The sequence below is a fragment of the Rhinolophus sinicus genome, chromosome 5 (assembly GCF_057876585.1).
Source record: "Rhinolophus sinicus isolate RSI-liver-muscle chromosome 5, RSI-T2T, whole genome shotgun sequence".
Classification (NCBI taxonomy): domain Eukaryota; kingdom Metazoa; phylum Chordata; class Mammalia; order Chiroptera; family Rhinolophidae; genus Rhinolophus; species Rhinolophus sinicus.
The window spans coordinates 74,473,781-74,499,176 of record NC_142505.1 but is presented as its reverse complement, the minus strand read 5'-3'; positions in this window follow the sequence as shown (position 1 = coordinate 74,499,176).

The window sequence follows — 25,396 nt, the reverse complement described above, 5'->3', positions numbered from 1 at the left end:
GGTGACCATATAATTTATCAGCTACACCAGGACAGTTTTAAGAGTGAAAAGGTCACTAAAATAACTATATAATTTCTGAAAAATTGTTTTAGGGTAAATTAGTTTTACAAAATTATGGTTAAGAAAAACTCCCCCTAAAATTTATTTTTTAATGTTTCACCAAATTTAGATGCTAAAAAATCATAGGCCTTCTAATTCAATCCATTTCAGAACAGAATATCAATTTATACAGCTACAAATAGTTCAATCAAGTGTTTTTCCCATAAATCGAGATATTCCAAAGCCCAGTTACAGAATTTCAAAATTCATCTTACACATCATTTGAATTCACATCGTTTAATTTCTTTTTTCCTCCCTTGCTATTATAGGGATAAATTTCAATTTCTCTCTGCAAGATTTGTTTTCAAAATTTCAACTTGATAAATCTTAAGTTTGTGCACCATTTGTTGAATACTTTCATTAAAGATTTTCAACTGATTTTTTTAAAAACTGGAATCAAAATTTACTTTCCAGTAAGGGGCAATACTATTGTAGAACATTTATCTTGAAATGTCCTCCAAAGGCTCAGCATTTCTAAAAACTGTCTGATGAGGGTTAGCAAAGAGAGACAGTCATGCTGAAATATTTATTTTTATGCAACATGGTTTCATTAGGAAACAATTTGTAGACCAGTTACTCTACATAATATTATGTGCATATTTTATTTTATTTTTTGCTTCTATGAAGATCGGTAGTGTATTTCAGCTTATTTGGATGCATTATGCATCTCAACCAATTTCAAGTTCACTTCTGCTCCATAAATGCTTTAAGAACGTTGTTTTTTTACTATGATGCTCTGAACTACCAAAATCAGTATTTATATTATCAGCACAAAATAAATTATTTTAACTTCATTTCAACTATTGAATGAATTGATATTTCTCCCAATAATGTAACTTCTGGGAGAATTAACTTCTGAAAGCTTTATTTTCTTTCACGAATTGGATGGAAAAAATGAAATCATTGTTAGAATTAACTGGTTTCTATTTCAAGCAATGATAATATTGACATTAAACTCACATTATTGAGCAATTCCCCTTTTGCTAATGCATTAATAGCCTTCAATTCCATCTATGTACATACACAAGAAAATCTGAAGTCATAATGAGCAAAATTAATATTAATGAAGAACAGTTATTTTATCTAAATGAAAAGTCATGTTTCTGGAGTGATATGCAAATTGACCTTTGTAGCAACATGTGTTAAATTATTGCCTTTGGTCACAGTCCTAAAATAGCTAACACATTTTTAAATGGTGAAGCTTCTTAAACAGATCTGTGTTCTCTGTTTTTCATATCGTCAGTGTTAGCATTAACGGTGCCCTTGCTGGATGATTTACCACTTTAAGTGAAATGTATCCTATCAGCTGGCTCTGTGGTGTAGTGGGTGGCGCACTGGACTTCTCCTCTAACCACTATTCCGCACACCTGAAACTAATAGTGAACGTTAACTGCAATTGAAAAAACTATATATCATCATTCTTGAGTAACAAGAATTACGTGCTCTCGTTTTTTAAACATTGCTTTCAGAATGATCTAATTCAAAAGTGAAAACATCACAAAACAATAACATGACTCACTGTAGATTTACAGCATCGAGTCAGTGGCCAAATCAGCGTAGCACGAAGCAGTAGCAGGACCGCCAAACCTCCGTGTCACACGCTCGTGCCTGTAGTTCCCGCGTGTGCCCCTGACGCCCGGCCCTGCAGCATCGTACCTCCAGGAGGCCCAGACACCAGTGGCCGCCGGTACAGCATGTCATACTCTCCTCGCCAAGTCTGGGAGACGTCGTTAGGAAAAGGTAGACAAAAATATAAATCCCCAATTATGCACAATTCCTCGAAGGAAGCCTGTGCATGTGTGGGGCCCCGAATCTTAAGCATCCTAGGCCCCACAGTCAGCCTCCGGGAGCTGGGCAAGCAGAGGACGGGGCTGGGAGCGTGCTCCATCCAAGCGGAGGAAACGGCGAGTACCGGCACTCTGATGGCCCGGAGACAGACACAGCCGTCAGGTTGCAGGGAAGACTGAACCGGACCATGTAAAATCTTATAATCCGTGGTAAGAAATTCCAATAGGATGAACGAGTAAATAAGTGAACGAAGCAGTGAATTAATAAGAAACTAACCCCCTTTTTTTGTGCAGGGAGAGGATGCGGTAGGATGCGCCGAGTGCCAGCGGGGCTCCGAGAACGCTGGAATCAGGCCTGAGGCGCTGCTGCTGAAGCCTGATCTTGCGGGATCTCAGGGTCTCCACGGACTGGCAGGGAAGCCCTGGGATGAGCAACACCTGGGCACCTTTGCCCAAGGCTCCTCCTTTAGCCTCCTCTGTGAGGAGTTTGGCTCACACCACCTGTCACGAAATGCCCATTGCCCGTGCCTTCAATCAGTCGCAGTGCTGTGGCGCCTCACCCCAGAGACCTGGCCAGGTGCGGGGAAACGCTCGGGGCCAAATGCTGTGCGTGGAAGGAAGGGATCCCTCTTCCCCATCCCCCACACCCAGAAGCCAGAACGGGGAGTGAACTGCACATTTCAGGCTGAAAACTGTAGCCTTCCAGAAGCCTGAAGGGCCTACAGCAGTGACCCTGGCTTCTGGCATGGAATCTAACTGGAACCCAATTAGACCTCTGCCAAGGCCCGAGGCCACAGCACCCGAATGCGCCATTGCATTGCACTTCCCAGGGGCCTGTTCTTCCCAGCAGCTGCGAGGTGTCTAAAATTCGGAGGAGAGCATCTGTTTCCAAATCTTTGCCTGGAAGAGCAGCCTCAGGGCATTTGTCTCTGTTTCTGACCAGCCCATCTACACAGCCATGGTTTGTTATTGTGGAGTGGTGCAAAGAGTGTGTATACACTTTGGTGTTTTTCAGATTCTGATTTGAATTCTGTCTGTGGCACTTACTAGCATGTGCCCTTGAGAAAAATACTTACACATTTACCCTCGGTTTTCTAATTTGTTAGATGAGATCATCATACCTCAGAAAACTGCTCTGAGGATTAAACAACGTAACATATACGCTTCACACGTGTTAACCATTCAAAAGTTGGTTTCTTTCCTTCCTTTCTTACATTTATACTTACTTTCTTTGATTTAAACAGTACTGTGTACTTTTTGGAAAGACATGAGTTTTTAATTCCTAAAGTTTTAAAACACTTTCTATGTTGAAAGCTAACACACTTATATGTGTGTGTCTATGTATATAGTAACACTGGTATAGTTCTTACTAGGTTTCAACTACTGTTCTAAATGTTCCATTAAAAGTAATTCATTGAAACCTCACAAGAGACCCATGAGGTTGATAATATTACCATGTTTTAGCAAAGAAGGAAACTGGAGATAGAGATGTTTCTTACATCTGGTAAGAAATGAAGCTGAAATTCTAGCCCCTAGCAGTGTGTTTCCTGCTATGTCCTCCTAACCACTTTAATAAGCTGCTACTTAAATTATGACAAAGATTCACCACAGATATGATTTATAAAATGACTCTTAAAAATTAATCTACTATATTAATTAAACTGAAATGTGACTGTGTTTAAGATAATTAGCAATTTTCCCCATATACTTGAACTTATCCCCTCTAAGAAAATAGCTTGTTTTAAAGGAAAACTCCAGAAAAGGAAATACCATCCATGTTGAACTGCTTGTTTTCCTAAAATTGTTTTGGGAGATGGCCTAAATTTGAGAAAATTTTCATGGTATTGCAGTTTTACTTGGCTACTATAATGCCTTGCAGTTCAGAACACATAATGTACTAAGCTTGCCCTACCAAGGATGAGTTGGATATTTAAGACTATAGCTCAATCCCAGCCAAATTTTGGAATTAAAACTGGGTAGTCATTTTGAAAAGTACAAGGACATGGTAAAATATTTAAAAGGTCAAAGGCAAATTTTGTTATACCTAAAAGAGTCATGCTTTAACCACATAGTTCAAAATATCACCTAGGGTCCAAAATTATACAGCCATTTTAATTCTATTTGTGTTTGTGCAATACTAAGAACATACTTGACAGGCATTTTGATAGAGATGTACAATACAAGTTTTCTAAAGAAAGAAATTCTTTCTTGCAGAGAATTCAGCTCAGCATTAACTAACAAAACCATGTCAACTAGATATACTCATGTAGTTCAATATTGAGAATACACGACAGTGGGAAATACACAGCATCTCTTTATGGAGAATAAAGCGCACTGTTTTTCTCTAGTGCTGCTTCCTACTTTCCCAAGATTTACTTTTCTGCCATCTTTCTTCACTTCACTGAATGTTTTGTGTCCTTCCCTGGCTTAACTGAACACTACTTACTCTGCAATTTTCTGCTGCAGTGGCCACTCAGCCTTCTAAACCCTAGTGACCTCCAGGGTCATGTTGGGACAAGACTGGTAGTCTTGCTTAGCATTGCTCTTTCATTCTAGATCACTGCCATGCCTCATGCTAAAACCTCTGCTTTCCTAAGATTGTATCACTGGACTATATAACATAATACCCTCCTATATTTCTGTCCTGGACATACCCTATATTAGGGGCAGCTGGTTCAATACTCCCCTCTTTATTCTGTTGCTGCTGTATGCATGGGATGACTCACATAACATCCACCCTCAAATGTACTGACTTCCAAAGTTCCAGGAATCTTCAGCTGCACTTGACTATAGCCACTCACATTGACATACTCATTTTCAACCTAGTTATTATCCAGAGAACCCTACAGAATAAGCAACTTGAGGACAGGGGCAGTATCTCCTGGGTTAAACACTGTCATCAACAAGTAGCATGGTATCTGGTGCATATTAGGTACTTAATTAGTTATTAAATAATACATTGATCACATCATATTCGGAAATCTTAAACTCCAATTAATTCTTTCATCTCTTCCTATCTTTCCAGCTCTCTTAGGACCCAAATTCCACTAGGATCCAAATGACATCAGAATGACTACTCTCCCATCCCGATCCTGTCTCTATTTTCTGCTAATCTCTCAGCCATGCGCTATGTTTCACAACTTTTACTGACCAAGATGAACCTCTTCTCACCCAACACTCCTCTATAACATGCCCATTCCTGCAGAGTACTTAGTTAAAGCAGGGCTATGAACCATTCTGGTGTTAATACTACTGCTTCTTCCACTACTGCTGTATAAGAAGAACAAGGACATTTCTGGATGTAGTACTAGTTCATTTGAGAATTGGGACAGAATTGGAAAATTCACACAAAAAAGTGCACTACTGATCAGGGGCATCTATAAAATGGCAATAGAAACAATCAATGGATGACATACTAAATTGCCATTATGAATTTTTTGTTAAGAGATAATTATAAATATCAATCTAAAGTCAATAAATAATGTTATTGACTATTAAATCCTGTTCATTCACTCTCAAATCCTGAGAGCTGAAGTCTGTAGTTACCTTGCAAAGGCCATTCTAAAACTCTGCCTACACTACAGTCCAGAGCAAGTTAGGAACTAAATAAATACTTGTTCCTGTCACACTCCTGCGTTATTCAGTGCTGCAGCAGGGGGCCTAAGGCAATGAAATTTGGTTAAGAAAGGAAAGCAATTATTAGAGTTTGAAGTTCACAAAAATTTGAAGTAGGGAAAAGTTGAGAAGTTAAGGCTATGACTTAGGAATCCCACCAGGATCAGTGGGAGTTCTTGGGCCAATAGATGATTATTTATAGAAAGCTTTAAACCATTTTAGTCCCTCTCACTGAGATTTTAAATACAACCAGACATAACTGTGCATGTGCTCAGGAAATGCCCTATTATCCTGTGGCTTTTTGAATCAGTGATTTTGAAGACAATGATACTCTATAATTCTTTCACAGTACCAAACTTTTTTCAGAAAATTGAACAAAACAAAGAGGGCGCAAAAAAAAAAATACACATTTTAAGAAAGGAAAACTGTATTAAAACTGTAATACTCAATATATACCGATAACAAAAGATGTTTGACAAGTCATACAAGAGGTGCTCTAAGTGCTTACCATCAGCGTCCAGACACTTCTGATTACAGCAAACTACTGCTTGAACAATGCTGACCAAAGTGTCCACTTGTATACTTTTTTTGGCACCCCCAGTATATATATATATATGGACAGAGCCCCAGAAAGTAGTTTCCAGGCTCTCGGCCTCACATAGACAGGTGCTGGCTCAGGTAGTAAATGGCCATCTATGTGATTGGATGGGCATCAGCTGTGGTTAGATGGCCATCAGCTGTAACCAGTGAGCCATTGGCCACTAATATAACTGCTGTGGCTATGCTAGCAAAAAGAGAAGAATGGGGGCTAGCCAGAAGATGGCGGCTGGGCTGGCAAGCATGGATGGCGGTTTGCGGACAGTGTGGATCCAGCCTCCAGTGAGAGTATAGTGCCGCCAGAGAGAATATGGTGGTATGACTCCCCTACTTATGGCTCCGTGGGTGTTCCTTGTTGGCCTCACTATATCCTGCGTTATGTGGGGAGCGGGAGCAGAGACCCCGCAGGCCTCCCTGCACGACAAATGGCGCAGCGAGCAGGGTATGGTGCTGGCCAAAGCTCTCCAAAGGACGGTGGAGCAGTTTGTGTGTATGAACACTGAGTCTCTAGAAGACCAGGAGGAGCAGCTGCCAGAGAGCTGGACCCCTGTGGAGGGGTGGGAGGACGTGGATGGTTCTCCCACCAGCACAGGAAAAGCCATGCAGCTGCTGGAGAGATGGAGCCCCGTGGAGAGGTGGAAAGATGTGGACGGTTCCCCAACCAGCACAGGCCGGAGAAAGAGAAGGTTGTTGCAGCCCTGTGTGCCGGGAAGTGCTTGCTGAGGCTGCCTGGATGCGGGACTTGTCCCAGGAGGAAACACTTGCTGAGTCCTCCTTGGGAGATGAGGGTGAGGTCAAGGTCGTCCCTCACCCCCAGGACAGCCCTGGCGAATGACTATGGACTATGGGGAATTGCCTTCCATCCCTAATTTAATGGACAGTTTAACTGTTTATTTGGGAACATACCACCATGTAGTGGAACTGGGGGATATTTGCTTTTGTGTCTTGACTGGCGACCATTGGGAATATGTAAGCACCTTGATTTTGAGTCGCTGTTGTTCCAGCAGGGTACCCTGAGAGGCCCAGAGAGAGTGGCAGTGCCCTGAGAGCCCTGGCTGTGTCCAGGAAGTGTGGCTGTGCCCACAGAGAGTGGCAGTGCCCTGAGAGCCCTGGCTGAGTCCAGGAAGTCTGGCTGTGCCCTGAAGCACTGGTGGTGCCCTGAGAAACCCTGGCTATGTCCGGGAAGACAGATGGTACCCTAAGAAGTCCAGGAAGTCTGGCTGTGCCCAGAAGCACTGGTGGTGCCCTGAGAAACCCTGGCTATGTCCGGGAAGACAGATGGTACCCTAAGAAGTCCAGGAAGTCTGGCTGTGCCCAGAAGTACTGGTGGTGCCCTGAGAAACCCTGGCTGTGCCCAGAGAGCCTGGCTGTGTCCAGGATATTGCATTTACCTCCAGGCTCCTCGCACAGGTCCCCTCGCGGAAGATGCTTGTTGCGTAGATTGTGAGGCGAGAGCCTGTAGGGGTGGAGTGTGGGGGCAGAGCCCCAGAAAGTAGTTTCCAGGCTCTCGGCCTCACATAGATAGGTGCTGGCTCAGGTAGTAAATGGCCATCAATGTGATTGGATGGCCATCAGCTGTGGCTAGTTGGCCGTCAGCTGTAACCAGTGAGCCATTGGCCACTAACATAACTGCTGTGGCTATGCTAGCAAAAAGAGAAGAATGGGGGCTAGCAAGAAGATGGCAGCTGGGCTGGCAAGCGTGGATGGCGGTTTGCGGACAGTGTGGATCCAGTCTCCAGTGAGAGTATAGTGCTGCCAGAGAGAATATAGTGGTATGACTCCCCTACTTATGGCTCTGTGGGTGTTCCTTGTTGGCCTCACTATATCCTGCGTTATGTGGGGAGCGGGAGCAGAGACCCCGCAGGCCTCCCTGCACAACTATATATATATATATAAAGATTGTTAACATAGTCACCTTAAATCTGTCACTGTGTAGTGAAGTTAAAAATTTCCGAGATGTGTCACATTTCATTGGGACGTTGAAGGAAATGGGGCGAATATTGGTGAGTAACTTAAACCCTCTCCGCCTCCCCTTCCCCCCAAAAAAGTGAGCTTTCCTCAATAGAATTCATTCCAGGACTGGATCTCAATGGGAGAGTTGCCTGAAGAGGAAATCAGCATACCCAAATGAAATAGCCTTGGAAATTACATTTTTTAAAAAATGTAATTAAACTCTCCTTATGTCCCATTGGCTTAAAAATTTGGCTTTTGTAAGGGGGGTAGGGGATGGGGGTGGGAGATAAGGGTAAAGGGGATCAAATATATGGTGATGGAAGGAGAACTGACTCTGGGTGATGAACACACAATGGGATTTATAGATGATGTAATACAGAATTGTACACCTGAAATCTATGTAATTTTATTAACAATTGTCACCCCAATAAATTTAATAATAAAAAAAAAATTTGGCTTAACACAAATTTGTTTTTTCATAGTTTTTCTCAGTTTTACACAGACAGAATGAAGGCCCACAAAGATCCTCCTTATATGATTAGGCCTGCTTTTAGAAACCACATGTAGAATCCAATAAACAGGTAAGGCCCAGCCAATCAAGACAGTGTTAAAAGAGAAAACTATAGGCCCAAATGGCTTCGTTCACGCTAAAATCCACGATACCAAAACTAGATTTAATACCTGATCTGACTACAGTTTCAACCAACCCAGAAATATCTTAATCAACCAGTTTGGACCTTTCTGGTTGACATCAAGGAGATAATTTTGTCAGGTGGTCCTTCTCCATTTCCCATAGGAAGAAAAGACAATATGCATGAAAAAAATCCTTCCCTCATCCAAAAAAGATGTCCTGGCCCCCAAATAACCCTTTTCTTTTGTTAAATGCTCCTTTGCCCTATCCTTAGACCTATAAAAACCTTCTAGTTTGTACAGACCCCTCTGAGAACCTTTCTAATTACTGGATGGGATGCTGCCCGATTCATGAATCATCTAATAAAGCCAATTAGATCTCTAGATTTACTCAGCTGAATTTTGTTTTCTTAACAATAGTATTTGTAATACTGTGACGTCTAATAAGGAATATATATTTAGTCTTCTTCCCTTTCCGGCACAGAGCTCCTAAAACCCTTGGAATTTCCTACGTGGTGACAGCCATAATGGTATTTTTTTTTATGTTAATGAGGTGATTTTTTAAAAACACTTAGGTAACCTAAGGATGGGGGTGGTTGCCATGTGACTAGAGGGTTGGAACTTTCAGTCCTACCACCTTGCCTCTCACCCCACTTAGAGAAGGGGAGGGGCCTGGAGGTTGAATCCATTGCCAATGGCCAGTGATTCAATCAATCATGCCTATATAATGAACTTCTATAAAAACCCAAAAGGACGCTCAGAAGCATCTAGGTTGGTGAACATGTGGAGATGATGGGAGAGTGGCACACTCTGAGAGGGCATGGAAGCTGGGTGCCCCTGCCCACATACCATACCTATGCACCTCTTCCATCCGGCTGTCCCTGAGTTACATCCTTTTATAATAAACCATTGATCTTATAACTAAAATGTTTCATTGAATGCTATGAGAACTCTAGCAGATTAATTGAACCCCAAGAGGGGATAATTGGAACCTCTCATCTATAACCAGCTGGTCAGAAGCAGAGAGAATAACCTGAACTTGAGATTGGCAGTCTGAAGGCAAAGGGGGCCAGTCTTGTAGGACAGAGCCCTTAACCTGGGGAATGGTGTCTGAATTGAGATGAACTGTAGGACAGCCAGCTGGTGTCACAGAATTGTTTGGCGGTAATGGGAAAAACCCCCCCACACACATTGGAATTGGTGACCAGAATTGTTAGTTATTTAAAACAAAGCTTACAACAACTTACTGGTTTAGGACTCTGTAACGACTTCATAATGTTACCACAGGCAGAAAGAACAGGGCCACGGGGAGAGAGAAGGGAGGAAGGGAAGGAAGATGTGAGAGGAAGCGAGGAGATGAGATCATTCCTAAGAAAAGGTGCAGCAGCAGCTAATTGTAATGGATTATAACACTGTTAGCATTGCAGGCAGGGAAAAATCTCCACCTCCTGTGTTGCCATGACAGTCAGACACTGCTTGATATCACTTTCATGTTGAACTGACCAACAAATGGACTAGTCTTTGTGTCCTAATACTAAATTCCCAGGCGGGAACATATAGTTAGTTATCTCAGCCTAGACAATGTGTTGGTGCCTACTGACTCAGTCAATCGCTTGACAGCAGGAATTCCCCTGCTTTTGAAGATAGGGGTGTGTTTTCAGAAAAAGGAGAGTGTACACTGAACAGAAGATTGACAGTCACTTTATATTTTCCTTTCTTAATGATCCAAAGCCAAACATGATACTTAGATATGATCCAAATAAAGCAGAGTGTGTTGATGGACTATTAACTTCTTTCTTGCATGTGAGTTACTACTCAAGTCTCTATTTTTCAATTTGCCACGTTATTCTTCTTTATCATTTCTCCATTTTGTTTTTCTTTTGAGGGAAATAAATCTGTGGATATGTTTGATAAAGCCTGAAAGCTTTTTGGGCCTCAATTTGCATATGGAGAGCAGGATAAAAGAATCAACAGCTACCGTATATAAAAGGTGTGTTGTGCAATCCTTTACAATCTCGGAACAATAACTAATATACTTATAAGGTTTCAGGATAGTTTTAAGTGTGTCTGATAATATACATTGTGAAAAAGGCTCTAATTGTTCAGTGTTCTTGAAAGCCTTTTAGACGCACAGGATGAAGCCGCTTTGAACACCCTGTCATTATTTTTCTTTTACTACATTGATTTCAGATGCCACACTCAGTGATGTCGCTGAAGGCAGAGTATTGACAGCTCCTATTCATAGAGGGCTTGCCCTTGCCAGTGCGCTGACAGACTATTTTCCCCACAGAATGCATTTCAATGATATTTCAAATATAAACATGTTGGGGGTAATATTCCAATTGTTTCTTCTTTGTACAAAAGGTTAAGATAAGTGGCTATATTCCCTGCATTGAGCTGCAATGAATAGGCTGTGTTGGTGCCTTTGGTGTTTATTAATTTCAAATGTAAATTGTCATGTTTTGCTTTTAAGAAGTTTTTGCTGCAATTTCCAAGGCCTCTGTCCGGCCTTTGTGAAAGCAAATGCGACAGGAAGTGGATACAAGGAATAAACAAGTTTGATAGGCACACATAATGTCTTAGGCACTTCTCTAAAACCAGCCTGCCATCCAAGGATATATGAAACTGAATCTGTGTTTGAACAGAAAATCTAATGCACCAGGTTATATACAGAGGCTGTCAAAAAAAATGTACAGACATTTTAAGAAAGAAAAAACTATTAAAATGCTAAATACTCAATATATACCAATAACAAAAGATGAATACAAGTCACGTTTGACTTCTTCAGTTACAAGAGGTGCCCAAAATGGTTACCATCAGCATTCAGACACTTCTGATTATGGCAAACTACTGCTTGAGCAACGTTGGCCAAAGTGTCCACTTGTATACATTTTTTGGCACCGCTGAAATATATACATATATTCTTAATCATCAATAAAACTCAGTTTGGATGCTCCATGCTCTTTTTAGGCCTCTTTGCCTTCCCTACAGTGGAGATAATCTCTCCACTGTAGTCTTGTAACATTTTATGTGCACCTTGATGACAGCAGTATCAGTTTCTATATTTTCATAAATGCATGCATATTAAGTAGGATGTATGTCTACTTAGTTTTGTGTCCCCCATGGGTCTAGTACAGTGATCCTCATGTAGAAGATAATTAATAAATATTCATTAAATGAAGGAATCAATGCTGTTTTAAGGTTGTCCTTTATATTCTCTGAATTAGCTCCCCATCCCACCCCAGTGGCATTGGGTCCAGAATCTAATTTAGAGACATACACACAAATGATGACAGTATAGTAACGGTAACCACACATTGAGAACCCCGAGGAAGATGAAACTGACACTCCCACTCTTCTTGCCCCAGGATAAGAGACTTCCACACGGAGAAGAAATGTGAACTAAAAGGGTGAAGTCATTGGTTTTTAAAGCAGAGGTAACAGCTTGTGCTTTTACATAGCTATGGAAGGAGATGGCCAGGCTCACAAACCACAAGTATCAACTATAGCTACAATAGTTGCCTGCAAACCTGATTTGCGTATTGCTGGCAGAATATTTAGACTTTGAAAGCATATGAACAGATGGTAAATATTAAGGAATTTATTTTAAAATCCTCAATTCTCTAAATTTGTTTTCATAAAACTGATGTGCTTGAGAAAGTACCTCTTTTTTTTTTTTTTTTTTTTTTTTTGAGGCCCCATGATGGAGAATCAGGGCATTATGGTCTGTGTGGGATGTTCTAAATTTCAATGTATTGTGTAGTGAGCAGAGGGAATGATGACAATTATCATATAAAATCTTTGCTGCTTCTCTTATATGCTTCTCTTAGATGTAAAAACGTGACACTCCTGAGAGAGAATAAGTAAGAAATATGGAAGCCAGCAGGACCTTATTTTTCCTGGGTGACAACCCACAGTAAAGTTCTATGCCTTACCCATCTTAGAATGAGATTTTCCAAGACTTGTAGAAAGCAGGAAGTAAGTTCCTAATCTCTGAGAAGCAGGTCCTCTGCAGTCTTATTAAGAAAGTGCTTGGGGGAGAACTCTCGTATATCTATGTCTTCCATGTTTTGCATAATATTAAGCATGAAGAAGTTAAAAAATCCTACTTTTATTTCTGATAGATAATGTTACATATTCAAATAAAAAGAACTTATCAAAGAGCCTAGTTCATGCTTGAAATATTCTTGAACATTGATTCAGACTCATTCAAGATGTAGTTTCATTAAAGTTTGCCAAGACATTTATTAGAAGTTATAAATCCATTCTCATTTTCATTCAAATGGAAGTTCCCTACTCATTGTTACTTGTCAAATGCTTCCCTGCTTATTAACTCATTCAAATTAGATGCATATTAGATGTAGATCAGCCTAATCTGAATGAGGTGGATTTTACTTTAAATAACACACCTATTACATCATTAACAGGGTCCTGAAGCCCTCATGTACCAGAGGGCCAATATCTTCTCTCTTTTGGCTGCTAATTTCAACAAATTAGGCCAAATTTCTCTTTGAAAGTTGAAAAAATCTTTGTACATACATTTGTAGGACAAAAATGTTCCCCAAATTCAATTTAAGACATAATGTCCTTAACTTTAGAAAATCTGTTTTATTTCATTATGGTTCATTCCTCCCTCTTGAAGGTTGATACGATGTTTTAATTGTTAAAATATGTTTATAAGCATAATGGTTTTCAACCATGAAATAGCATTAAAAATTGATTAAAAGTAACAATGCTTAAGTGCTCACATTACTGGCCTATGTGCCATGCCTTCATGAGGTTCTTTTAGATAACCCAGAGTATTAAAATTTGGCCTGCAGGACATAATGAAAATGGCTGCGTGACATGAGCCTCTGTAAAGCTCCCCTGGAATTTACAACTATTCGAACAACAATAACTCCACAAAGGACTCCCTGCACAGCAGACAGGAAAGACGAAGAGGTCCACTACTGAATTCACCTAAAGGTGGGCGAATCGCACGAGCGGGGGAGGAGGGAAGGGAGAAGTGTGGAGCCGGAGCCGCGCGGGCGCAGGACGCAGACGTAGCTCAGTGCTCTGAGCTCGCTGCATCCCGGAGCTACCGCAGCTGCGGGAGAAGGAAGAACTCGGACTGCTAGAGCTCCGATTATGGCCCACAGGGCTGAGGGGGCAGCATATAACATGGCTGAACCCAACGCTCATGGCAGAGACCTCGGAGAAAAGACTGAGGGAAGAAGGCTGAAAACGATGGTTTAAGCCCTTACTGCCGAGCAGAGAACGGAAGCCTTAGGCACTGAGACTAGCCGCCCCCTCCCTACCCTCCCAGAGCTCGCCCCGCCCCCACCTGCCCGGTGCTAGAAGCGGAACAGTAGCAGTGTCAGATCAAAAGAACAGAATATTTGCCATTCTGAGAACTGTAGACCGCAGACACAGATTTGCAACCCAACTAGTTCCGGCAAAGGGGAGGGAGCTGTGGAAGCAGGACCAGCTGTGGTGGTGGTCACTGCCATTGCACAGGGCCACCTCTGACAACTCACCCCACCCCTGACCCCACCTATCTGGGCGGATCCCTGCAGGAGTAAACAGAACTGCTGAAACACACAGGCTCTGAATCAGGAGCTGGAAGAGCTTTGGAACATCAAAAGCTCTCCGCATACCCACACGGACACTGCGCCCTGTGACCTAGATGAACTATTAACAGAGGAGAAGCCCGTCTCCCAGGGAATCCACCCATTGTGTGAGAGCTGGAATAGTGCAGAGAAAACATAGCACTACCGTGTGAGAGAGAGAAAAAAGGCTGCAGTCAGAGAGAAAATAAAACATTCTTCCAACAAGTACTGGAAAACAAAAGAAAGACCTCTTCCTATCAACCTGCTGCAGAAGCCACTCCTGTAGATGTCTAGGAAGAGAAATAATAAATCAGTAATTGCCATGAATAACCAAGGCAACAAAACAGCTCAGAAAGAAAGTGAAAAGTCTCCAGAAAAGGAACTTAAAGATATGGAAATATGTGACTTAAATGACAGAGAATTCTAGATTGCAGTTCTGAAAAAACTCAATGAGATGCAAGAAAACACAGAAAGGCAGTTTAATGAACTCAGAAACACAATCAAAGAACAACATGAGCATTTTATGAAAGAGATTGAAATTTTAAAAAAGAACCAAATAGAATTTCTGGAGATTAAGAACTCAATAGAAGAAATTAAGAATGAAATAACCAGCTTAGGTAGTAGAGTTGACCAGATGGAGGAAAGAATCAGTGACATTGAAGATAGAAACCTGGAAATTACACAGATGGAAGAAGAAAGAGACTTGAGATTTAAAAGAAATGAAAGGACTCTACAAGAACTTTCTGACTCCATCAGAAAGAGCAATATAAGAATAATGGGCATACCAGAAAGAGAAGAAAGAGAGAAGGGAACAGAGAATATATTCAAACAAATTGTTGATGAGAACTTTCCAAACTTGTGGACAGAACTGGATCCTCAAATCCAAGAAGCAAATAGAACACCTAATTGCCTCAATCCCAACAGGCCTTCTCCAAGGCACATTGTATTGAACCTGTCTAAAATCAACGACAAAGAAAGAATCCGCAAGGCAGCCAGGGAAAAGAAGACGGTAACCTACAAAGGAAGGCCCATTAGATTATCATCAGATTTTTCAGCAGAAACTCTCCAAGCCGGGAAGGAGTGGAACCAAATATTCAAACTATTGAAAGAGAGAAATTATGAGACAAAAATAATATACCCAGCAAAGATATCCTTTAGATATGAAGGAGGAATAAAGACCTTTCCAGACATACAGAAGCTGAGGGAATTTTCTAATACACGACCTGCACTACAAGAAATACTAAAGGAGGCTATTCGACCACCATCAACAGGGACAATTTGTGGCAACTGAAATATAAAAAGGGCGAGAGCAAAGGCCTGAACCAGAATATGGGAATGGAGAAAGTAAGCGTTCTGAAGAAAATGGAATACTCTAAATATCAAACTTTCTTTTACATAAACTTAAGGGTAACCACTCAAAAAAATCCAGAACTGAAATATATACTGTAATAAAAGAAGAAACAGAGGGAAACATCATAGAATACCACCACACAGAAATAATAGACAACAAAAAGGCAAAGAAACAATGGAGACACAGCCTTACCAGAAAACTAAAGATAGAATGACAGGAAATTCTCACATATCAATAATCACCCTAAATGTAAACGGACTGATCTCACCAATAAAAAGACGAGCAGATTGGATACTATTCGGCGGTAAGAAAAGATGATATAGGAACATTTGTGACAACATGGGTGGATCTTGAAAGTATAATGCTAAGCGAAATAAGTCAGACAGAAAAAGCAGAGAACCATATGATTTCACTGACATGTGGTATATAAACCAAAAACAACAAAAGAACAAGACAAACAAATGAGAAACAAAAACTCATAGACACAGACAATAGTTTAGTAGTTACCAGAGGGTAAGGGGGGAGGGGGTGGGAGATGAGGGTAAGGGGGATCAAATATATCGTGATGGAAGGAGAACTGACTCTGGGGGCTGAACACACAATGGGATTTATAGATGATGTAATACAGAATTGTACACCTGAAATCTATGTAATTTCACTAACAATTGTCACCCCAATAAATTAAAAAAAAAAAATAAACCTAAAAAAAAATAATTTGGCCTGAATGTATAGCTCTTTATTCATGAAGGAAAAAAAAAATCAATTTGGTTTTCCCAATTGCATTCCATTAACAAAGTGCCTTCCAGTGCAAAAATAACAAAGTTATCATTGAATAAGTCTTGCTAAAATTTTTTTGGCTAACTTTCAAGAAACTGAAAAATTAAATGACTCTAATGACAATAATAACTATTTTGCAGGTCAGGTGGTTTCAATTCTTTGCATTCAACAAACTGAAGGAACTCTAATCAAATTGTGAGCCATAAATCTTTAATTTTTTTATGAGCGATCACAATGTGATTGTTGTCATACAACTCAGAAGTTCAAATAATTGAGTGACTTTGAATGAATACAATTTCTTTCGTTCCATCTATGTATCTGCGAGAATGAAGCTCCTCAGCTTTTATATCTATAGAAAGAAAAGAATACCATCCATATATTTAAGGGATGTGTTTCCAACAAATTACTCATTTTAATTTGGATACTCACTATCAAAATGTTCAATATATGTTGCATTGATGAAATATTTGCTGCTAATGGCTGTATTGCTAGTTCAAGTCAGAATAAATATTTTAACTCTTAAAAACTTTGGCCACAAGGAACTAAAAAATCACTTTTAATGTTTAAATATACTTTTTGTTGGAGAGCCTCAAAAATGGATGAAGTCATCTGGCCAGGTGGAGGGGAAGAGTACTAGAAGAGAGCACTAAGCACAACAGTACAGAGAAAAGGCCAAAAAGAGGGAGGGAGTTAGGGATGGGGAGAGTGAAGAGGAAAAGGGGGAGAGTGGGAAGACGGGGGAGGCGGAGAAGGGAGAGAAGCCAGTCTGAGACATACTTGGGTTATCAGGAATGTGCAGGTACTTTATATGCATCGTTTTGTTTAATCTCACCAATAATCGCATGGGATACGTAGAAGGGAAAATTAAGGAATTCCAGGATCAGAGAGTAAACGGCATACAGTTTAAAAGACAATCTTCAGAAATCAGATTTTTTTTCTTTCTAAAAAATTCCCTTTCACATTTTCTCCTTATATCCCAAATTTATAAAACATGAAAGCAGGGAAAATATACCTTTACTTTAACATTTTGGAAATTCATTAGCTCCACATACATGTTTTCCTTTTATTCAAGCCATACAAGGACAAATAATTAATTACTGACTTAGAGGGGAGGAGAAGGATATAGAAAACATGCAAGCTCACACAAAAAATAAATATGATAATTATATTCAATGTAATTCAGTTTTAATTAGTTATAACAGGTCATAATATTAAATGCTACTTACGACACATTGTGAAATTAAAGTAATAATTTAAAAATATAAAGTTTCATGCGGCATTTCACTAAATTCTTTGGTGAAGTTTATTGGAGCTGGCATTTGGATGGGGTTAATAAGTGTCATGTAAAAAGGAATAAACTAAAGATGGTGAAACCATCTGAAGTTCCTTAACTTTTAAAAATACACGTTTTTGCAATATTACTGGCATATGAATTATCAAACTGCTACTTTCCACGTAAGACATTCTCTGAAGACACCCTCCTATTAATACTTTTGCCCCTAACACTGACTGTGCTAATTACACAAAAAGTTATTTCTGAAGATAACAGAATAAGGAAGCTCTGAGTTGTAAGAGTTGAAAAGATGGTGGTGTCCTGGGTGTAACCCCCAATGACAATATGCCTCCTGTCATGCTGTGGGACCCAAGGCAGTGTAACCCCAAGAAGTTTAAGAATACGGTGAGCTTATGTAGCTGTCCCCCTCCTTGTTCCGAGGTGCCATCCTGATGTTAGGCTCAGCGATCAGCACTTATTCGAATAGATGACTTCCTATCTTCTTTAATGGATTTGATAGTAAAATATTCACTGAAAGATTCCTTATGAAAATTAATGGATTGTTATCAAACATAGCTGTGATTTTAATGTGACAATTTTAACACTCTTTCATCTCTGTAAGAAGGCAATTCATATGATATCAACAATCCCTTGGATAGCGTAATTGGAAGACGTAAAGGCTGCACCTTCCAACATGGTAGTTACCAGCCACATGTGGCTATTGGGTGCATGAAATGTACCTAGTGGGACATGCTGAAAAACAATACATTAAATATATTAGGTTAATTAAAATATATTATTAAAAGTTATTTTGCCTGTTTCTTTGCCCTTTTTAAATAATGTGGCTATGAAAATATTTAAAATTACACATGTGGCATGCTTTATATTTCTACTGGACTGCCAGTAAGCCATGCCCACTCAAATCACAGGCCATAAAGAAGAAAGGCTTTCAGTATTAAACGTAAACAGGTAGCAAATGTTATCTCTTGGAGAGTAAGATTCTCCTGGAAAATAGGATACTTTCCCCCATGGAGGGAAACCACTTCACTGATGGTTGAGGGAAGGGACTTTGACATTAAAGGGTCTGGGATTTGAATTTTATCTTCCATTGAAGAGTTGTGCAGCCCTGGACGAGTTATTTAATCTAATTCCTTACCCTTCTCTTTTGCAAAAAATGATATTATTTTTATCCTAAGAATGTTCTGAGGAATAAATGAAATAAATAGCTATGGAAAGCGCTTAGGCTGTTACCTTGCTACATAGTGAGCACAAAATAAATGTTAACTCTATTGTTGGTATTCTGACTATTATGATTATTTACATATATGAACTAGACACCTATAGGAATTAGTGATAAATAATGAGAAATGCCTGGATGAATAATATAAAATGTACAGCAAACATGTTCTTTGAACACCAGCCATGTTCCTGGTACTGTGCTGGATACACAATGGATTTTATAGCTAAAAAGAAGCAAAAAAAATCCCCAGCAAATATGATCCCTGAGAGCACTTTTGTGTAGAATCAAGCATAGGGATATGGACTCCTTCAGATATGAAAAAAGCACTTGTCTTCATTAAAAGTATATTGTCTAATTTCTCCAAAGAGGACATACAGACATATGAAATAGACATAGCCAATAAACATATGAAAAGATGTTCAACATCACTAATCATCGGAGAAATGCGAATTAAAACCACAATGAGATACCACCTCACTCCAGTCAGAATGGTTATCATCAATAAATCAACAAACAGCGAGTATTGGCGAGGATGTGGGGAAAACGGAACCCCCGTGCATTGGATTGTAAATTGGTGCAGCTGCTATGGAAAACAGTATGGAGTTTCCTTAAAAAACTAAAAATGAACTGCCTTGTGACCCAGCAATTCCACTTCTGGGTATGTATCTGAAGAAATCTGAAACACAAATTTGGAAAGATATGTGCACCCCTATGTTCACTGCAGAATTATTTACAATAGCCAAGATACAGAGGCAGCCTAAATTTCTTTTCCATCAATAGATGACGGGATAAAAAAGATGTGGTACATATACTTAATGGAATATTACTCAGCCATAAAAAGAATGAAATCTTATCATTTGCAACATGGATGGACCTAGAGCATACTATGCTAAGTCAAATGAGTCAGAGAAAGACAAACACCATATGATTTCACTTATATGTGGAATATAAAGAACAATATAAATGAACAAACAAAACAGAAACAGACTCATAGATACAGAGAACAAACTGAGGGTTACCAGGTTGGGGGGGGGAGTTGGGGAACTGGGTGAAAAGGGATTAAGGGATTAAGTAGTACAAATTGGTAGTTACAAAACAGTCACGATGCAAAGTAAAGCACAGGGAACATAGTCAATAATATTGTATTAACTATGTATGGTGCCAGGTGGCTACTAGACTTATTGGGGGGATCACTTCATAAATTGCATAAATGTTTATATAAATGTCTAACCACTATGTATGCATACACCTGAAACTAATATAAAATAATATTGAATGTAAAAAAAATAAAGATGAAAAAAGTTTGTTTTGTATTAATATTTAAATTATATAGACTATGACCAACAAAAAAGTAAAGATTGTTTCGCTAAAAATTGTTGGTTTTCTTGTAACTTTAATCAATGATTTGAAGTTAGTAAACATTTAACAAGTCAAATGTTACCTATTTTTTTTAATTTCAATGAGTAAAATAACTGGATAGACACTTCTCTGTTTTTAATAATAGGTATAAAAACTTCTTATTAAAAATTCTTTATAATTTAGCCAATAAAGATAGGAAGAAATGCAGCTGTCTATTTTATTCAGTGAGGGCTCCTGTTAAATTAGTGCATTAAAACTATAATTGTTTTCATTAACAAGTACCTTTTAATAAAGTGAAATTGTAATTTAAAGTTAATAACAAGTGGAAGTCAGCTTAACCCTTTGCTAACAGAAGAAAAAGTATAAATCTTATTATTTTAAGATAAATTTTGAAAAATATCAGTTCTCCTTCAATGGTCAGGTAGGTTTTGTCCTTTTCTTATAAATGAAAAGAGGCTATTTCAGATTTTTTTGTGGACCACTAACATCAAATCACTGGACAATGTTGCTTTCACTGTGGCTAGAAGGTAAAAGGAGAAAACAAATCTTAGAAATGCCAATAGGGTGTTTCCAGCTTCTAAAGTTGCAAGCAGGTAGAAATCAATTCTCTCCTGATGGAACAAAGATTAAAGGCTTTTAAGAGAGTCTCTTTTCTCCTATAAAACAGGTACTATCAACACAGTTTTAAAGACTTTAGGAAGACACGAGTGCTCCAAAAATTAAAGATGGTTCATTTCAAATCAAGGCGAACTAGAATGGAGGGAGAGGATTTTCTCATGGTTATCCCGATCCGTGACACCTAAGATTAAAAATTATTGAGACATTGTAATTTAAAGAAATTGTAATTTTATACTTGATTAGATCCTGTGTTAGTATTTCTTCAAATCAGATGCAACTCTTAACAACACTTTCAAATGAATTATTTTAAAATATTGAATATGTATAGTCCTCTCTTTCTTTCAAAGAATTTTTAAAGCTCAGAGACCTTTAGGGTTAACAAGCACTGGTGATGTGGCAAACACTGCTAAGTCCTTTACCTATACGTGTTACTCCATTCACTGCTCACTACACCCCCGGGAAGGAAGTGTTATCATTATATCCAGTTTTACGGTGAGATGGTTGGGATGTTGGAGTGCAATAATAGAGCTGGCCGAGGCAGCCTATATCCCAAACAGGCTGACTCCAGAGCCCAACTTGAGCAATTAGAAACCTTACTGTAAATTAGCTTCACAGACTCCCAGACTCCTGCCCAAGACAGTGGATTCTGGAGGGAGGTCTGGGGAGGGGCCCAGCAACCGGCCCTTTTCACAGGTGTAATATAGTGCGGATTTTGTTTGTTTTGTTTTGCCCAGTTTTGAGGCCCTGGCGAGAGGCCGTCTGTTCCCCTTCTTGAGCAGCTGATTAAGTCTACGCCCCAACCTCTTTTCTTACTGGAGCTTACGCTCTGGGCCACTAAACACCCAGCCTAATTGCCCCAGGGCCAGATGCTAGACAACTTGAGGCAGCCCCAATACCCTGGAGCCCCCCAAATTATTTCAATTAGTCAATCCACTGAGAGCTGCACAACCTAGCTAAGCCCTCCCCACCTACCATAGGTGAGCTGCCCTCCACCGCCACAGCTTCTGTTGCCCTGTCCCCGTGTGTAACCCCTGCGTGCCCTGCCTAGCAGCCTTCTCTACGTGGGAGCTGTGAGTGACAAAAGAGTTTTTTCTGTCTTTCATCCACCAAAATCTCAGAGTTGTGTCTCACCACAAATGAACCTTTAATTCTTATAAAACAATTGGTGCTGTGAGCAGGGTGGCAAGGCCACGACTGCTGACTCTTGAAGAGCTTTGTAGGGTCTGCTCTTGGTTTACTAAGTGGTTCCAAAGCACCCCAAGAGCAGTGTGGGCCCAAATGTGAGATTCGCTGTAGCCTGCTGCCTGCTGCTGTGTCTGCCATGTATGTCCCTCTGTGGGGACATTCAAAATAAGCAGGGCTAATTGGCTCAACTCCAGGGACCAGAGACTAGACCCGCTGGGGCCTACCTCAGGGCAATAGGAGGATAAGCGTCCAGCCTCACTTTCCTTTAATGAAAATGGGTCATTAACCCCACTCCTTTTGCATTAAAACAGATTTTATCTATTGTTAAATCTGAAAAACTCTGAAAAAATCAGGGTGCTCCATGGTGGATCAGTAGAACCTTAATGCTGTGGTTTCATCCTGTAAGGCCCAAACCCAATACCCAATATTATTAAAATTACTAACCCCATCTCATCAACAACTGATAAATACGTTGTTATTACAGATTTGGCTAATAGGCTCTGTTCTGAAGTCCCTATTTCAACAGCCTTTTAGTCACAGCTCACCTTCATCTCTGAAGGGACACATGCTCCTTTACTTGGCTCCCACTGAGTACGTCAGCAGCTTCACCATCTTTAAGCAAGATCTAAACTGTATCTATGTTTCCCCAGGAGCACAGCTACCAACATGACCTTGACACCCTCCCCCAAGGAATTTGGTTTCACACACTTATGAAGGACATACAAGTGCAACGCGGTTTAGTCCTTTTTGGTTCGGGAGACAATACAAAGGGTGGCAAAAAAAAAAAAAAAAAAAAAAAAATATATATATATATATATATATATATATATATATATATATATATACATTTTAAGAAAGGAAAACTGTATTAAAATTGTAATATTCAATATATACCTATAACAAAAGATGAATACAAGTCACATTTGACTTCTGCAATTATAAGAGGTGCTCAAAGCGTCCAGACCCTGCTGATTCCGGCAAACTACTGCTTGAGCAACGTTGACCAAAGTGTCCACTTACATGCATGTTTTTGGCACCCCCGGTATATTCCTCATTTACAGATTTTATTATGTATCACTGATACTGCTACTTATGAATCAGCCCACTTTAAGTGGGTCCACTCCAGCCAAAGGCTCTAGAATCTGTCTAAACTAAAATCAGCCGGCTGCCCTGTTAGTGCCTCAGAGACGCCTTCCCTTTGGCAGCCCCCTCATGCTTCCTGGAGTCTCTGGCCCTAAGATCAATTGTTTGATTAGCCACGGTCCCTCGGTCCTTGAAAAGAGGAGTGCACCAGATTCCTGACCCATATGACACATATGAAATCAAAGTCATAAGGGCATTTGAAGCCTCTTATGGGGGCAAAAGGTGGAGGAAGCATCCAATTTACTTTGTTAATAACAGCATTTGGGGGGGTAAGGATAGGCTCAAACTTTTACTTTTTAAGGATAACTCTGTGTGAAGAGAGACTAAAGGTCAGAGAGAATAGGTACAAATATACTATTGGAAGGACTTTGAAATAGTAAGAGATGATAGGGCCTTAATTAAGAAAACAATAGTGGGGCTAGAAAGTTCAGTAAACAATTTTGAGACAGACTCTAATCACCTCAATATGAGACTTAGAAGAAATATCTGTGAAATATCACACATCTAGCATGAGAAATGATATGGAAGGTGACAACTGTCAATGGCAGTGGAAGAACAAAGTTTCTTGAGTTGTTTGAGCTCCAGGATTCTGTCCTGTCCAAAAAGAGGGGGAAGAGTTCCTTAAATAATTATTAAGGTGGGTTATTTTCTCAACCTTGGCCATGTGGAGGCTAAACAACGTTTCATACATTTGGAAAAGAAAAAAGGGGTGATGATTCATACGCTTCAGTCTCTTACTCATTTGAGAAGAACTTACTTTTAGCCACTGGATTTATCAATGAAGAGGTCTTTGCTAGCACGGCAAAATTAGTTTCAATATAATGTGTTTCTCCGGTGGTAGGCGGGGGATGTTTATGCCAGGCATTCTGTAATGCAGAGTGGACTGCCTTTTAATAAAGGTTGATAGTGCAGGGATGGTGAGGGGATCAAGTGTGAGATAAGAGAAATGTTATTTTTGTTTGTTTGCTTAGGACTTATTTGAAAATGGAAAGAAGCCATAAGGTAAGTACATTAAATAGAGAGGAAAACTGGTGCATCCCAGGAGAAAGCATCTGGTACACAGGATTTTTAATCCCTTTATCGAATTTTAATCTTCAGCACAGAATCCTATTATAACTACATGCAATAATTTTAGAGAAAAGGCCAGGCAGGTATGTCTGACTCTTAGGTCAAATTTCAAAAAAGCTGTAATGCAGATAGAAAAGCAGACAGAAAAATTCTGATGGGTAATCATTTTGATTTCTCTGAGGTAATTCAGGTTACCAGTGAAAGAGTTCACTGATGTAAGACTCGCTAGCAAAAAATAAATAAATAAAAAATAAAAAATCATTGAGTAGTTTTTTAAAAGTAAGCATAATGGTAGAAACTGAATCATCGGCCTGAATTATTAACTAAAGAGACAGATTTATTGAAGTTGGTAAAGAAAAATGAACCATTTTAAAATGCATTAATTCATTGCTGATGATGAAAGAACTGCATTTGTATGTAAGGGCCATAAAAAATTTTTAATGAAATCAGTGCTACCATTTAATCAGAAGAAAACAAAAGATGAATAGCACTTATACATATGAGTATGTGGAAGGAAGAGAAGAACACTTCCCAAGATGAAGAAAAGAATCATCTGAACCAAGTTTGGAATGAGCATAGCATATTAATAGAAAAGAGACTTATCAGTGAGAAATTGAGTTTAATAAGTAGGATAGGGTTAGCTCAGTGGTTCTCAACCAGGGCGATTTTGCCACCCAGGGGACATTTGTTAATGTTTAGAGACACTTTTGGTTGTCATCACTGGAGAGTACTACAGGAACTTAGTGGGTAGAGGTCAGGGTTGAGGCTGAACATCCTAAAATACACAGGACAGCCTTCCACAACCAAGAATTTTCCAGTCCAAAATATCAATAGTGCCAAGGTTAAGAAACCCTAGGTAGATAAATTAGAGGAGTTTGGTTTGTTGTAGGAGGAAGCAAAGAACCACGGGACGTGTTTGGTTAGCTAATGATATAATGAAATCATGTGAAGAATGACTGGACTGGAAGTGAGGTGTAAGATGGTAAGTGAGGACAGGAAAGCAGGGACCAGGGAATACAGGTGTGAGGAAATGCAGCAGAAATCTGGAGTGGTACCCTGGGAAATAAAGAGGAAATTTCAATGGGAGTGATGCTCTAAAGAAAGAAATATCTC